The sequence below is a fragment of the Ambystoma mexicanum genome, chromosome 7q (assembly GCF_040938575.1).
Source record: "Ambystoma mexicanum isolate Mex_15411 chromosome 7q, UKY_AmexF1_1, whole genome shotgun sequence".
NCBI lineage: Eukaryota > Metazoa > Chordata > Amphibia > Caudata > Ambystomatidae > Ambystoma > Ambystoma mexicanum.
The window spans coordinates 621,036,260-621,049,545 of NC_090941.1; the positions used below are offsets into that span (position 1 = coordinate 621,036,260).

The 13,286-nt window shown below is 43.6% G+C and overlaps 1 protein-coding gene across 1 annotated transcript in view; it reads left to right on the forward strand.

Moving 5' to 3' along the window:
* Positions 1-6,031: 6,031 nt before the first annotated feature.
* LOC138528066 (uncharacterized) overlaps positions 6,032-13,286 on the forward strand; it is a 473,456-nt gene continuing 466,201 nt past the window's right edge. The window contains exon 1 of the mRNA XM_069639512.1: positions 6,032-6,206. The gene's annotated coding sequence lies outside the window, so the exon portion shown is untranslated. The remainder of the gene's footprint in view (positions 6,207-13,286) is intronic.

The window sequence follows — 13,286 nt, forward strand, 5'->3', positions numbered from 1 at the left end:
GCATGCAAGGGGAGAACCCTAAGGTTTTGCACTAGGCCATATCCCTACAGGGATTAGATATGGACATCCAGCACAAGCCAGGCTCCCCACATGGAAATGCAGAAGGCCCAAGCCAGTACTTTTACCTAGATGATGAAGCAGACACTCAAAAGGGTGGCGGTTCAAATGTTGAGGCTGGTGAGCATGTGAGTAATTCGACCATCTGCATGGTGGGCATGCGCTCACCTGGGCTTTTGGAAATGTTGAATTAAATGGAATGATGGTAGACCAACAGGCTAATCCACACATATTTTCCTATATCACACCACGACAAACGCATAGAGCTGTGTACTCTGGGTGGACACAGCCTACACGCACAGTTTGCCCTGTCATACTTAGTTAGACTGTGACAGCCAGGAGTACACTATGTCATCTCCAGAAAGGGGGAGGACTACGCTTCCCCCTGCCATGACTAGCCTGATTAACTAACAAAGGCTCCATGGATCCACATTGCTCTTTTATTAGGCCCTGCAGCTGGTGGAAGTGATTAATATACCAATTAGAGGCTACTTCGCACAGGCCCACATGGGGCCTGGCTGCAGAGGTTAACAAAGGAGACGTGAAACCCAACAATCTTTCATATGTAACTGTGCCAACCGGAAATCTGCTCCTGCCCTCAGTATCAATGACAGTAAGATGTCATATCTCGCACTGTGTGTTTACAGTAGGCCACCCCGGTAGGGGGACCCAATTCATAAGGTACTAGAATGTGGTTTGGAGGAGCCAGAGAGTCTGGTCTCACTGCGGCTTCAAGGGAGACCTGCCGCTTTAATCAGGAACCACAGAGAGATCCATTAACCAGAGAGTCCTTTTGATCAAAAACAGACAGGAAGAGGGGTGGGACTTACTATCACATGTTTTCACCCCTTTATCTTTCCTGTTGCAAAGCTCTTTGGCTATGACCTCCTGCATACAGTAGATTGTTGTTATGGACCCCAAGATTGGTTAACTAATGTAGGCCTAGCCTACACCAATCACTGCGGATCACTTGGCTTTAAAAGAGGGCTGAGCCCCTCTTTCGGCAGATTATCTGACAACTTCACCAGAAGTACCAAGGAAAAACTGAACTTTGCACCCTGGCTGAAGGTACAGTCTGCCTTGCATCTTCTGCCAATAAAAGAAGGCCACGATTTCCAAAGAGGAAATCAAGGTCCCTCCTCTAAACATCTCCCAGGGAACAGAGGGAGATCCAGAACTCAGAGGCCCCTTTAGCCACTGCAGAACCAGTACCCAGCCAGCACACAGTGTGCCCTGCTTGGCTCTACAGCAGGATTCCTAGTTAGGAAGTGTCAGATGATCTCTGAACCTACCACAAAGGACAAGGCAGCTGCCTGCAACATACTCCACAGCTGGGAGACGTGCCTCGACAAGCATCTACCGCTGTCTGCCTTAAAGGACGTTTTCAAGCCTGTCGAGTTCCTCAAGCTGCGACTGACTGCAACATTGACCATTGTCAAGCCGCAGTCACTTAAGGACATCGAGAAGTCTCAACCAGTGCTTCAGAACCACTGATCAGCACTGAGACAATGATTCCTTACCCCAAGTCGCTGTGTAGCCCAGTCTTCAGTGGTTCGTCCAGCTTTGCTTGTCGAACCATCTTGCCCCCTGATACCCATAAATTCCATCTTGAACTCACTCACAGAGCGTGTAAAGCGCTCTGAAGCCGGCTTGACCCTGTCGAGCACCAAGAACATGTACAGCACAAGAAACATTGTGGTTCTGTCCCCATGGTCAATCCCGGAAGGCCCTTAGAGACATATTAAGACCCATTGCTCCTTTTGTGCTGAAGCCAAGTAACCTTAAAGTATTGTGGTTATTAACTATACTGACTACCCTCCTGTCAGTATCCAGAGTGCATCCCGTATACATCTTTGAAACTCTCTGTCCTCTACATTCCTTTACAGGGTGGGTTGTATTTCATAGTGTTGCTAGAAATGTCTGTTGTGATACAAGTAAAGTATATATTTTTGATACAACCTTGACTGGACAGTCCCTTTTATCATTCGGTAATAATTGTATTTTCTCTGTGTGCAACTAACCAACGATTCACAACATTTTGGCGATAAGCTGCAAGTCTCACTCTGCAGGACACACTTTGGATGTTCTCATCTCCTCTGACCTCCCCCTCTCTAACCCGCTCACTGCTCCTCTCTCTTGGACTGATCACTTTCTCCTCTCCTCCCATCTCTCCCTCTCTACCCAGCAGGCCAAGCCTATTCCGACACTGCCACCTACCTTCTCGGTCATCTGGCCCATGAAGCATGTGTCAGTTGAGGTTTTCGCTACCACTTTCTCTCCCCTCCTCCACCTGTGGCTGACTCCCATCCTGACAATGCCCTGTCCAAGCTTCACTCTACTGTCTCTGATACGCTTGATGTTCTTGCCCCTGTCATGAGGATCCACTTGAAGCCCAAAGCCAAGTGCAACTCTTGTTACAACTCTGACCTAGTTACCCTTAAACACAAGTGTAGGGTAGCTGAGAGGAAATGGCGGGCTTCTTGTGCACCCTTTGACAAACTGGCCTGCTGCCTGCTCCAAAGGCAATACCGGCGCTCTGTCCGCACTAAGAAGAGAGCCCATATTCAAGCCTGTGTCTCTGCAGCATCCAACAACTCAGCTGAACTCTTTAAAATCTGCAATGAGCTATCCAATCCTGCTGCAGTCTCTACCTCTCCTTTCCCCTCCCAGGCCCTCTGCACAGCCATGGCCTCTCATTTCATCTCTAAAACCCAGGATATCCTGTCCACCCTCTCGTCCTCTCCCCCTCTTCCCTCCTCTCTCTCCTCTACCTTGGGCCCCCCTGCAGCCACCCCTCCTCCCTCCTTCTCTTCCTTTCCTCTGTTCTCCCCCGATGAGATTTCAAGAGAAGTCTGATCTATGAATGTCTCATCAAAACAGGTTCTCCCCTGCTCGTCCAAAACCATCAAGGACCATATTGACACCCTTGCTCCTGCCCTAGACGAATTCTGCAACCAATCCTTCACCTCTGGACCCTTCCCCTCCCTGCTAAAGCACTCTCTTGTGCACCCTCTTCTCAAGAAACCAACAGCCGACCCCTCCTGCCCGGCTAACTATCGGCCAATCTCTATCACTTCTTTACTGGGCAAGCTCCTAGAAAAGCTGTCCATCTCCCAGCTTAATCTTCACACGGATTCTCTTGGTTGTCTCCACAACCATCAGTCTGACTCTTTAGAGCAGCCAGAAGCATGGAAACTGCTCTCATGAACATCCGTGAAGACCTGCTCTCCAACCTTGACTCCAACATCCCATCTGTCCTTATCCTACTCGATCTCTCTTCTGCCTTTGACACGGTCAACAATGTTATCCTACTCAAACGCCTCTGTGATAACTTGGGTATCACTGATCAGGCCCTGGCCTGGTTGATCTCCTTCCTCTCCAACCGACCCTCTGAGGTCCAATTTGGGTCTTTCCTTTCGCCTATCTCACTCTCTACTTGTGGTGTTCCCCAGGGGTCTAACCTCTCTCCCTGGCTTTTCAACAAATACCTGGAACCTCTCGCCCTCCTAATTGCTGCTATCTGCTCTAATTTTCAGTGCTATGCGGATGACACTCAGCTCGTTTTCAGGCTCCCCTATGCAACCTCTTCCCCTTTCTCATCTCTGACTGTCTGTCTGCAATCCAGGAGTGGTGTGCCACCAACGGCCTCTGCCTTAATGCCAGTAAGACAGAGATCCTTCACATTGACTCACCTGCACCTTCTTTTCCTGTCACTCTATGGCCAGCCTCCCTTTGCCTCTTCCCTGCTCCCACCTGTGTGGCTAAGAGGCTAAGAACCTCAGGGTCGTTTCGACTAGTTTTCCTTTTCTCCACACATCTCGGCCGTCTCGAAGAAGTCAAACTATCAACTGTACCTCCTCAGAGGTATTCTGCCTTTCCTCCCACCAGAGGATCACTGTCTCTAGAGCTCTGGTTCTCTTTAGCTGGACTATTGCAACCACCTATTTCTAAATATGCCTACAACTACTCTCCACCCTCTGCAGCTCATCCAGAACAGGACTGTGAGACTTGTCCTTGGCCTCAAGCCCAGGGATTTTATCTCTCCAGCCCTGAAATATCTTCACTGGCTCCCAGTGGCTGCAGGGATTAAATTCAAGACCCTTTGCATTATCCACAAGGCCTTCTGGGGTCTGGGTCCGCAATATCTTCAACTCTCCCTTCGGAAATACCTTCCTACTCAAGCTCTTCACTCCTCCACCTCCAACTCCCTCAGGGTCAGCCGCTTCTCCAAGCAACAAGTTGGGGGTAGATCTCTTTCTTCAGCTGGGGCCTCCGTCTGGAACAGCCTCCCTGCCTCTCTGAAACTTGAGGAGAACCATCTTCGTTCCGGAAGCACCTCAAGACCTTCCTCTTTGCTTCTGCCTTTGCTCTTCCTCTCCCCTGCTGATCTCTGTCTGCTTTGGCATTGAGCACCTGGCTACCCTCTGATTTTCGGCCCAGATACCTGCCCACCCAGCCACATACCTGCACTGCCTCTTGGCAAACCTTGCACTTGGGTCTGCATCTGCAACCTTACAGTCCCCTTCCTGCACTCATTAGACTCCTGTTGTCTGCTCCTTATTCTTGCACTTACTACCTGCTGGCCGAACTACCTGTTTTTTGTTTGATCTCGTGTTCAGCACTTCCCATGTCTCCCCTGTGCCTTGCACTCGCCTCTCCGCTCTCCCCTGCACTTGCACGTTTTCAATGTCCCAGGGCCTAGTAAGATCATTGTTTTGACATCCCTTGTTCCCCTCCCTTGCTTTGTAGTGCTCTGAAAGACTTGACTATGGGCGCAATATAAATAAAATATCATATCATACCATAAGCCTGCCTTTCGGTCCACGTTACCAAAATTGGACAAGGAGGTTTATAATTTGCTTGTTATTCCAATCTGTTCAGATCACTTCTGGTGTGTCAGGTTTGGAGCTAATTGATGGTTTAGAAACCAATGTTCACCCCTGCACCACTGGTACACCGGAAGTTGATTTGTCACAGCACCCCTGAATTGGTAGAAACATTAGTGCACTCTCATTTGTGCTTAGAACAAATGTACAATATCTTGCATTGTTTACATGTGCGCCTTCATTTTTGGTAAATAGCTCATCAACTTCAGCTCCATCCCTTCCTTATACGCCTAGCATTTGTGCTTATTGGGAAAGTGCAGCTATGTGCTCCTATTTTTAGCATCTACATTACACTATAAAATATTGCAGCCCTGAAGCATAATTTGCCACCATATGAGGTTTGCAATATTAAACCCTTTAGCCCACTATTTTGTGATAGAACCCTCCAAAATTCACTTAACCCTTTGTGTGATCCCCAACCTTTTTTTCTCGGGCAAATAAAGGGGTGCACATCTGGCACATCGAGTAATTTGCACCAGGAGATATTATGCCCACATGACAATGAGCGCATCAATGTATGTGTCAGGAATAAGCACATTCCAGGGGCCTTCTTTCCACGGTGCAGAATTGCGCGATTTCAGTTTTAAACTTTTTTTTACAGTGAAAATCCCTTTACGAGTGCATGGTGTGAAAAGTGCACCCAACACTCACTTCGGTTGGACCCGATACCAGTGCATGCAAGATGGTTGGCCAGCAAATCATTTGCACTGACCCGTCAGCCCCGAGAAATGCACAGGTCACCTTTGTGAATAAGGTGACCTGCGCATTTCTTTGGGTCATGAAAGCAAAGATACCACATCCCCTGCGGTCATTTGAAAGCATGGTTATTTAGCAGGATTGCGCCCCCTGAATATACAGTTCCTGCAAGTCCTTCTTGCCTCGGCTGGCTCCCTTCCCCCATGTGGTCCAGGTGATCTTGGGGCACGCGTGTCGGTTCCTGGCTTATCGCTAGGCGTGAGCTCATCTTGTATTTTTAGTTTTGCTTCCCGCTTTCTCTCTTCACGCAACCTGGCCGGCGCACGCAGGAGGCTGTCACTGCCTGAGGGATTCTCACGCGCATACTTGTGTTGACATAGTCCCTGCGCGCAGTGCGCGAGGAGCCGGAATGCCACATGCTTAAGAACTACTGGATTCAAACCTGGTTTCCTTTGCTGGAAATCTCGGAGCATCCGTTCGGCTGCCGGGTCTTTTCTTCCTGTTTTTTTTTTTTTTACGTTCATGGAAAACAGCCGAACACCGTGGGTTCGTTCACCCGCAACGCAGGTACAGAGAGGACAGCCCCATGCTGACACGTTCTTGGTTGGTCATTTGACAACTTGTTTCCTTGCTTGTATATGCTGTACCTTGTCTGAACGTTTTCCACACGTAGCTGCCTATGTGTCCACAGGGGTTACCAACAAATAATGTTCGTGATGCGGCGCGTGTTGCAATCTAAGAAAAACTCGAAGTCTTATTTAGAAGAAGTTTTCCTCTGAAATGCGATGTTTCCTGCGTAGAAATGCTGCTGTGTGCGCGTGTCGGTTGGTTTGAATGAACGCCGCATTAAGGACTTTTCCCTCTGTAGAGCGAGCCTTCATTGCCTGCAGCTGAAAGGAAACCTTGTTAATTTACTTCAGAATTGAACATGTAGATTGTGTATTCGAACAATGCAAATGTGCCCCTTGTCTAGATTAACGGCCTATGGGTTTTTTTTAGTTGCTTAAACGGGGTTTGGTGGGCAGTGGCTGCAATGTCTTATTGGTGCGCAACAGAAAGTGGCAAATTAAAAAAACAAGATATATCGAAGTGGTGTTATTTTGCCTGAGCTGACCAAGTGAACACACACATGTCAGCTAAAAGGGTGGGGCTGTCTTAATCTGTGAAAACATTTCAATTTTATATGCATTTCATAAACGACAGAATGCACAAAATCGCATAATCAGAAAAAAAGTAAATGTCAAGTCTAGTTTCCAATTTACCTTTATGGACATAAAAGGAAATTGCCATGGGCGATCAGAACATATCCATGAAATGTGTTTTTTTATTTCGTCGAACATTGTTTTCCCCTTTAAATAATTAGAGAGTAACATTAATTGTAAGAAGCCGGGTAAATCACGTGGCAGCTTCTTCACGATGATGTCAGTTTCCTGCCTTACTTTTTTCCATGTGTCACAGAAGCATGTTCTATACTGCTTGGTTACACGAACGTGTAAAACGTGTATCTTTGACTTTTTTCAAAAATAGTGTTGTGACTTCCAATTGAAAATCACGCTTCATCATTTCTCGCATTAATTATTGGAATGCACGTTGAGATTGTGTTTTAAAATAAGTGTTATTTTTTTCGAATGTTTTACATTGCCATTCTTTTGCATGCAAAACAAATACTTTGGATATTAATGATTGTATTGGTAAATGACTTAAAGTATAACACAAGTTGTGCCCAGAGAGGTGGGGGTCTCACTGATTTTGCAAAAGCTGGAACCTGTCCTGTTATGGCACAGATGAGCCAACATTATGTCATTGCTGTCACAGAGAATTTTCAATTGTTTTTAATCATTAGGTCAACCATTTAAGTACATTTTTGTTCCAAAATGACTTAATTTACAAAGGTAGTTGGTAATATGATGACAACAGTACCCAAACATTTTTTTCCATACCATCATAAAACAGAAATTCCAGTTTCAGGGCGCTTGTGTTGCTAATTACCAGCATTATCACTCACATGTGTGGCACTCAGTTTATTACCCAGGAAGGATTACGTCATGAGTTAGCCACTGTCGAGCATTAGCTTTTCATCACCAGAAATGGGTAGAGAAAATATTGCGCTATCCTGTCTCCCCCAAGTTAATCAAATTGAAAATATTAGAGACTTTGACATTCTCTTTTACGTGATGTCCAAGGCATGTGAGTTCTATCATTTAATTATTTTCCTATATTAAGTTAAATGGAGGGTTTCAGATAGGTGGCATTCCCATCCTACACCGCATACTTCTGATATCAGCTTCACTTAGCAATAACTATAAAGGATTCTCTGCTAGTAACAATTTTTCATTGGTATGCCTGGTTCGGGAAGCCTATGGAATGGAAGAAAGACCCCCTCAAAGAGTGCAATCTCTTTTCTTGACCTTTCTGAAGGTATATTGGTCAAAATCCTACTACCTTTCAGCCTAAGGAAGTTAAGTCTTCTCATGTAATGGAATGCTGGCGACTCTTTAATTAACAATCAACTCTGTAATAGGTTTCTGAGATGTACTTGCCTTGTCTCTTTCTTTATATGTCTCTATATATTGGCCAGTTTCTGGGGAAAAGGCTACACAGTTTTCAGAGTATTCTGCCTTCATTTAACCATTTAACTTCTATATGACACAATGATACTATTTATAAGTCTGTGATAAGTGAGGTCTCTATTTTTGATGAAGACTGCCAGTTTTTGAGGATGATTGTAGAATCTCAGAAAAACCTAAACAAAATACATTGTTTGAAGGTTTTCTTTGGAAGAAGTGCCTTCTCTAAACACTGAAAGTTTAGAGACACAATTGTCAGATCAAAATGTCACCCTGTTTGGGTGTTCTCTTATTTATGGTCAACGTATTAGTTCATTACTTTTTAAAGTTCATCAATGAATTGAAATGCATGTTGCCTATATATTCGATTAAGTCTGGGCTCCCTAGTTAATTGTAGTCCCCAAAGCATTAAATAACAATACATGCACCAACGTCCATCTAATGAACTGAAGGAAAGTTGTCAATTGGAGTGTTTCGACATTGTGAATATTTATATCTATCCAAGGGATTTTCTCTTATGTAAAATTTGCTATTTATTTTATTCCAAAGAACTTGGGTAGGTGTGGTGACTTGCAAATGCTTTCCCGCCGTTTGACATGTAGCATAGAATGTTATGAGTGCCTTGATATTTAGTGTTGTGAGAAATTTGTGAGTAGTGTGTTCCGGGAGTATCAGTTGGAGTGAGACTGGACTGCGAGAGAGGGTGCCGGTGGATGACTCCTTATGTGGTTGTCCTACTTCTGTCCCTAGTGTACCCATGGCTAGCTGCATGTAACTAGTAACTGAGTAAAGAGTTACATCACCTACCAGTGGCTCCTGTCTCAGCTGTGCCGGGAGGTCCCATCTTATAAGTAGGCCTATTACAAAATAAAGTTTATTAAATCATAATGTGCAGTAAAAGAACTGAAACCCAATGGGTTTTCTTGGGGCATGATGGAAGTCAATATAAAAGCAAAAACGATATGATACTCCATCTCAAAAGTATATTTTATTATGGCCCGGGGCTAACCGCAATAGTTCTTTGGTCAGCAATTTCCTACATTGGTATACTGGGGGTGTGGGGTTGTGGGGGTGGTTAAAGTCTAATACAGGTCTAATACAAACAGTATTTGTGTTAAGTGTTGGGTCACATCATTGAACGTAATAGCAACATCTAGTCTGGTTTTCAAAATGAGCACCAGATATGCTAATTAGAAACTCAACTACGATTCATTGTCTTGTCCATATTAATTTCTCGAAAGCCTGCCTGGGATTTTACTATTTGATAAACAGACAAAGGAAGTTCTAATTCAAAAGATCTTTATCTTGAACACATTGCGTCTTCCCCTTTTCTCTTCCAATGATGACTTACTTAGAGCTAGGCTGTTCAGAAATTGAAGCAAAGACTCCATTTATGCCAAATTACGTATTGGTTCAAGTTGTGGAGCAACTTACAATTAGTTATTTTTAAAGAAGCAGTGTTGGACCTCCTGCATTTGGGGGGTTATGAGGGTCTTCAGTGGTTTAGTAGTGCAAGGAATGGTTTGAGGTTATTAGATTCATCTCTATATTGGGAACATCCAGACACTATTAACACATGCTCTCCCCAAATTGTCGAAGAGTTGTTTACCCTGCTTCAGCTGAAATCATTATTAGACACCAAAATCGGCAGTACACTGGTAGCAAATTATTTAATATCCCAAACTTGTTTTGCTTATGAAACATACTTGAGCACAATTTCAAACCATACAAATAGAATCTTGTATATTAAAATCGGTTTGGCATATTATACATCGCTACTGTTTGTAAAAGCTGGAATTCAGGTGTATCAGACATTTGACCTAAATAGACCAGTAAGCACCTCATCATTTTTTTATTTCTCTGGCCTTCTTTTTAGGAATTGGCCTTCTTCCTGATTACGAAGAAATGGCCTAAGGACCTACATGACTAACTCTGGCATCCATGAATGTTTAAGAGATTACAGCTATACAGGTCTACCTTTTTGTTTTGACGTGTTACCCGAAGTATCTAAAGTACTATAAAAGAATGTAGCTGATGAAACCATTAGATATAACTGTTACATACTCTGCTGGTATTGTATATCACACAAGCACTTTTAAAGATGTCAGGTAACATAGTAATTGACTTTGGTTATGTGCCCTTTGTTATCACATAACCAATGGTCATGTTGTATCTTTCCAATGTAATATTGGTTTAGTCAACATGTTGCAAGCAAGCCCTTGAATCAATAAGCCTTATCCCCAGATAATCGAATCTTATAACTGTATTAACCGTATGCACTTGTTTACTACTACGATCTGTTTGTCATGCTATGTGGACATTTTAAGCAATTTTTTACTCAGTTTACCTATGAATTGATTATGAATAGCTACCAGGAATTACAGATTTCTTTTATCGGAACACATGCTTTTTGACAATGTTGTTCTTTATTCATGGTTTTATTAATTTACTTCGTCATTATAATGCATATTATTAGGTGAATTCATAGTTTTAAGCAATGCCTTATACAATGTGTTGGTAAGTTCTGATATTGATATTTATAGTTATGAAATGTTGAAATGTTGTTGTGATGCATTTATGTTTATATATTGAAAAGTAATTATAAAAAGTCCATTAAATGTTTGCTTGACCAATTGGAGATAGCACTAAGGTTTGATGAGATGCAAAGAAGGCAAACTAATTTGGCTAAATGGCTGATCGAGGTATGAGCCGTAGGGTGGAGATCAATGAGATCTTCAGATTTGTTTTCAATCAGGATGACAAGTTCCAGTGAATAGTGCTGTGCCACTTCTGAATTGCAGGGAGCCATACTGGGTAAGTAATATGGAACAGCAACCACTGATGAGATCATCATGATTTGCTCTCTTCGCTCCCATTCCCGCCACTTCGGGGCCAGATTTGGAGTTTATTCCCTACTGGACTTTCCTTCCGGACCTTATGGGACAGTGCTGTGGTGAATTGGGAATGCTACATCCTCATTTTCCAAGTTCCTTCCCTTCCGGATACATTCCAGGTTTCTGGTAGCCAGTATGCTGTTTTAATCAAAAGACTATGCTTCCTAGAATGCCTGGCCCACTGATTCATCTCTGTTCTTGCAGGACAAGGTTGGGTGGAGGTTAAGCAGCACCTGTGGCTGGCAGGTGCAGCAAGCAGCACACGTATGGCTTGTGCTCCTTAGAAAGCTTTAAAAGCCTCTTTTTGCTTCAGTCCAGTGCTGGTCATTGATGCAGTGTTCCTGTTTGTGACCGGTCCCTTGTTCCTGGTTCTTAGCTCAGTGTCTAGTTCCTAGTTTGTATCTTCTTGTTCCCTTTTCTCTGGATTTCGAATTTAGTGTGCTTATTATTAATTTGTGCTTCCTGGATTCCCTTTCTGTCTTCCTCTGTTCTGCAGTCGGCACTTCCCAGTGCTTTCCTTTTTCTGTGGAACCCAGTTTGTCTGTGTTCTTAATTCCTTTGACTTTTCTCTATTCTGCAGTGAAACCATGATCACTTCTCATTTGATGTAGTATTTTGTCCCATTTTGCCTCTCCGTCCCTGGGTGGGGTGGGAGGAGGGGTTTCCCTTGTAATTTAGTTTTCACTGCTCCTGTCCTTTACTTTGTCTTGGAGTCTGTTCCAGTTTTTCTCTTGCACTTCTCCATTTGTTCCCTATTGATTATTAGGTGTGGTGTGCTGTGTTACCCAGCTCCTGTGTGAATGCCTATGTTTCCCTCACTATTCTGTAATCACTGTCCCTACTTGTCCCTTGTCAGGGGTGTTATGTATTAAGTTATCCTCCCTTTGCTTTAACAGTCTTTCTGGGTCCCTGTTTGATGAAAGGGATTTGTGGGCTTCGCTGACATTTCAGGTGGTATCTCTCATCCTCGTGAATAGTGTCTTTAAGTTACCTTATACAATACCATCAAGGGTTTTACCTTTTAACAGTAATTGTGGTGTAAGGAGCTTTCCAACTTTCTTTTTAATCATAAGTAGCTTCTAAGTGCTTACCCCACATCCCTTTTCACTGATTTGTATTCTTATCTCACTCTTCTTGCACATCCTGGGTTTTAGTGTACATATGTCTTGGTTCCTGAGTGCATGGTGCAAAGCTATTCACTGTGGGATCTTGTGCACATTTCCCTTGCCATATTCACTGCCTTTGTCATCTCATGACAGAGATACAGGGCATTCATGGGACATGGTACACCCACAGCTCTTGCCACTGTGATGCATGCCCCTTTAAAACAGAAATTGTATTGGCAGATTAAGTAAAAAAATATCCTTATTCCGAATCTTCATTTTGACCAATACGCCATAAACCGAACCATTGTAGAAGTCAAATAAATGCCTCTATGCTTAAATTGATTACAAACACCTACAGTTTCTTTTTAAAATCCATTCAAACATTAAACTCTACAACTGTATAACTGTCCACAGAGTGATTACCACTGTAGAAGAGAAAGATGAGACTTGTCTCGAGCAAGATCCCCCTCTTTGCATACTCCACCTGGCACACCCTGGTGCAATCACTGTAACACATTTTTGGGCCCCTTTGGTCGCCAGCAGTAATGCCTAAATCCAGAAATTGTTCAGGCACAAAGGCTCACAACTAAGTCATCTGCTTGTCCTCAAGCAAGGCTTTAGTAGCCCCAACTGGAATAAAAACAATTATTTGTAAATTGTGTCTGCAAAGCCTTTTTTCAAATTTTCCTTTGTTTTGTATATATGTGTAACGTTGCTAGAGGCAATTTGCACTTTTACATCATGACCCCCATTGTGTAACTTCGGCAATGAACTCCAACTCCTCAGATATATGCTTCAGCAATGGCTCTCCAACATCTGCAAAGTCAGCTTTAACATGCAAACAGTATACCTTCCACAGAGACTCATGCTTTGGTGAGACTGGTCACCAACGAAATTGAAAAGGTTTAAATGATCAGACAGTGTCACTGGCCTGGCTCCAATCTATCCCACATGTTGTTGGAGGGATAGAAACTTATATTGTGGCAGTCCCCTGTTAGTGTTTGCAGACACCTACTTCCATGTGTACAAATAAAGCTTTCAAAAGATATTGTTATTTTTAGTGACTTTCCAATTGTCCCA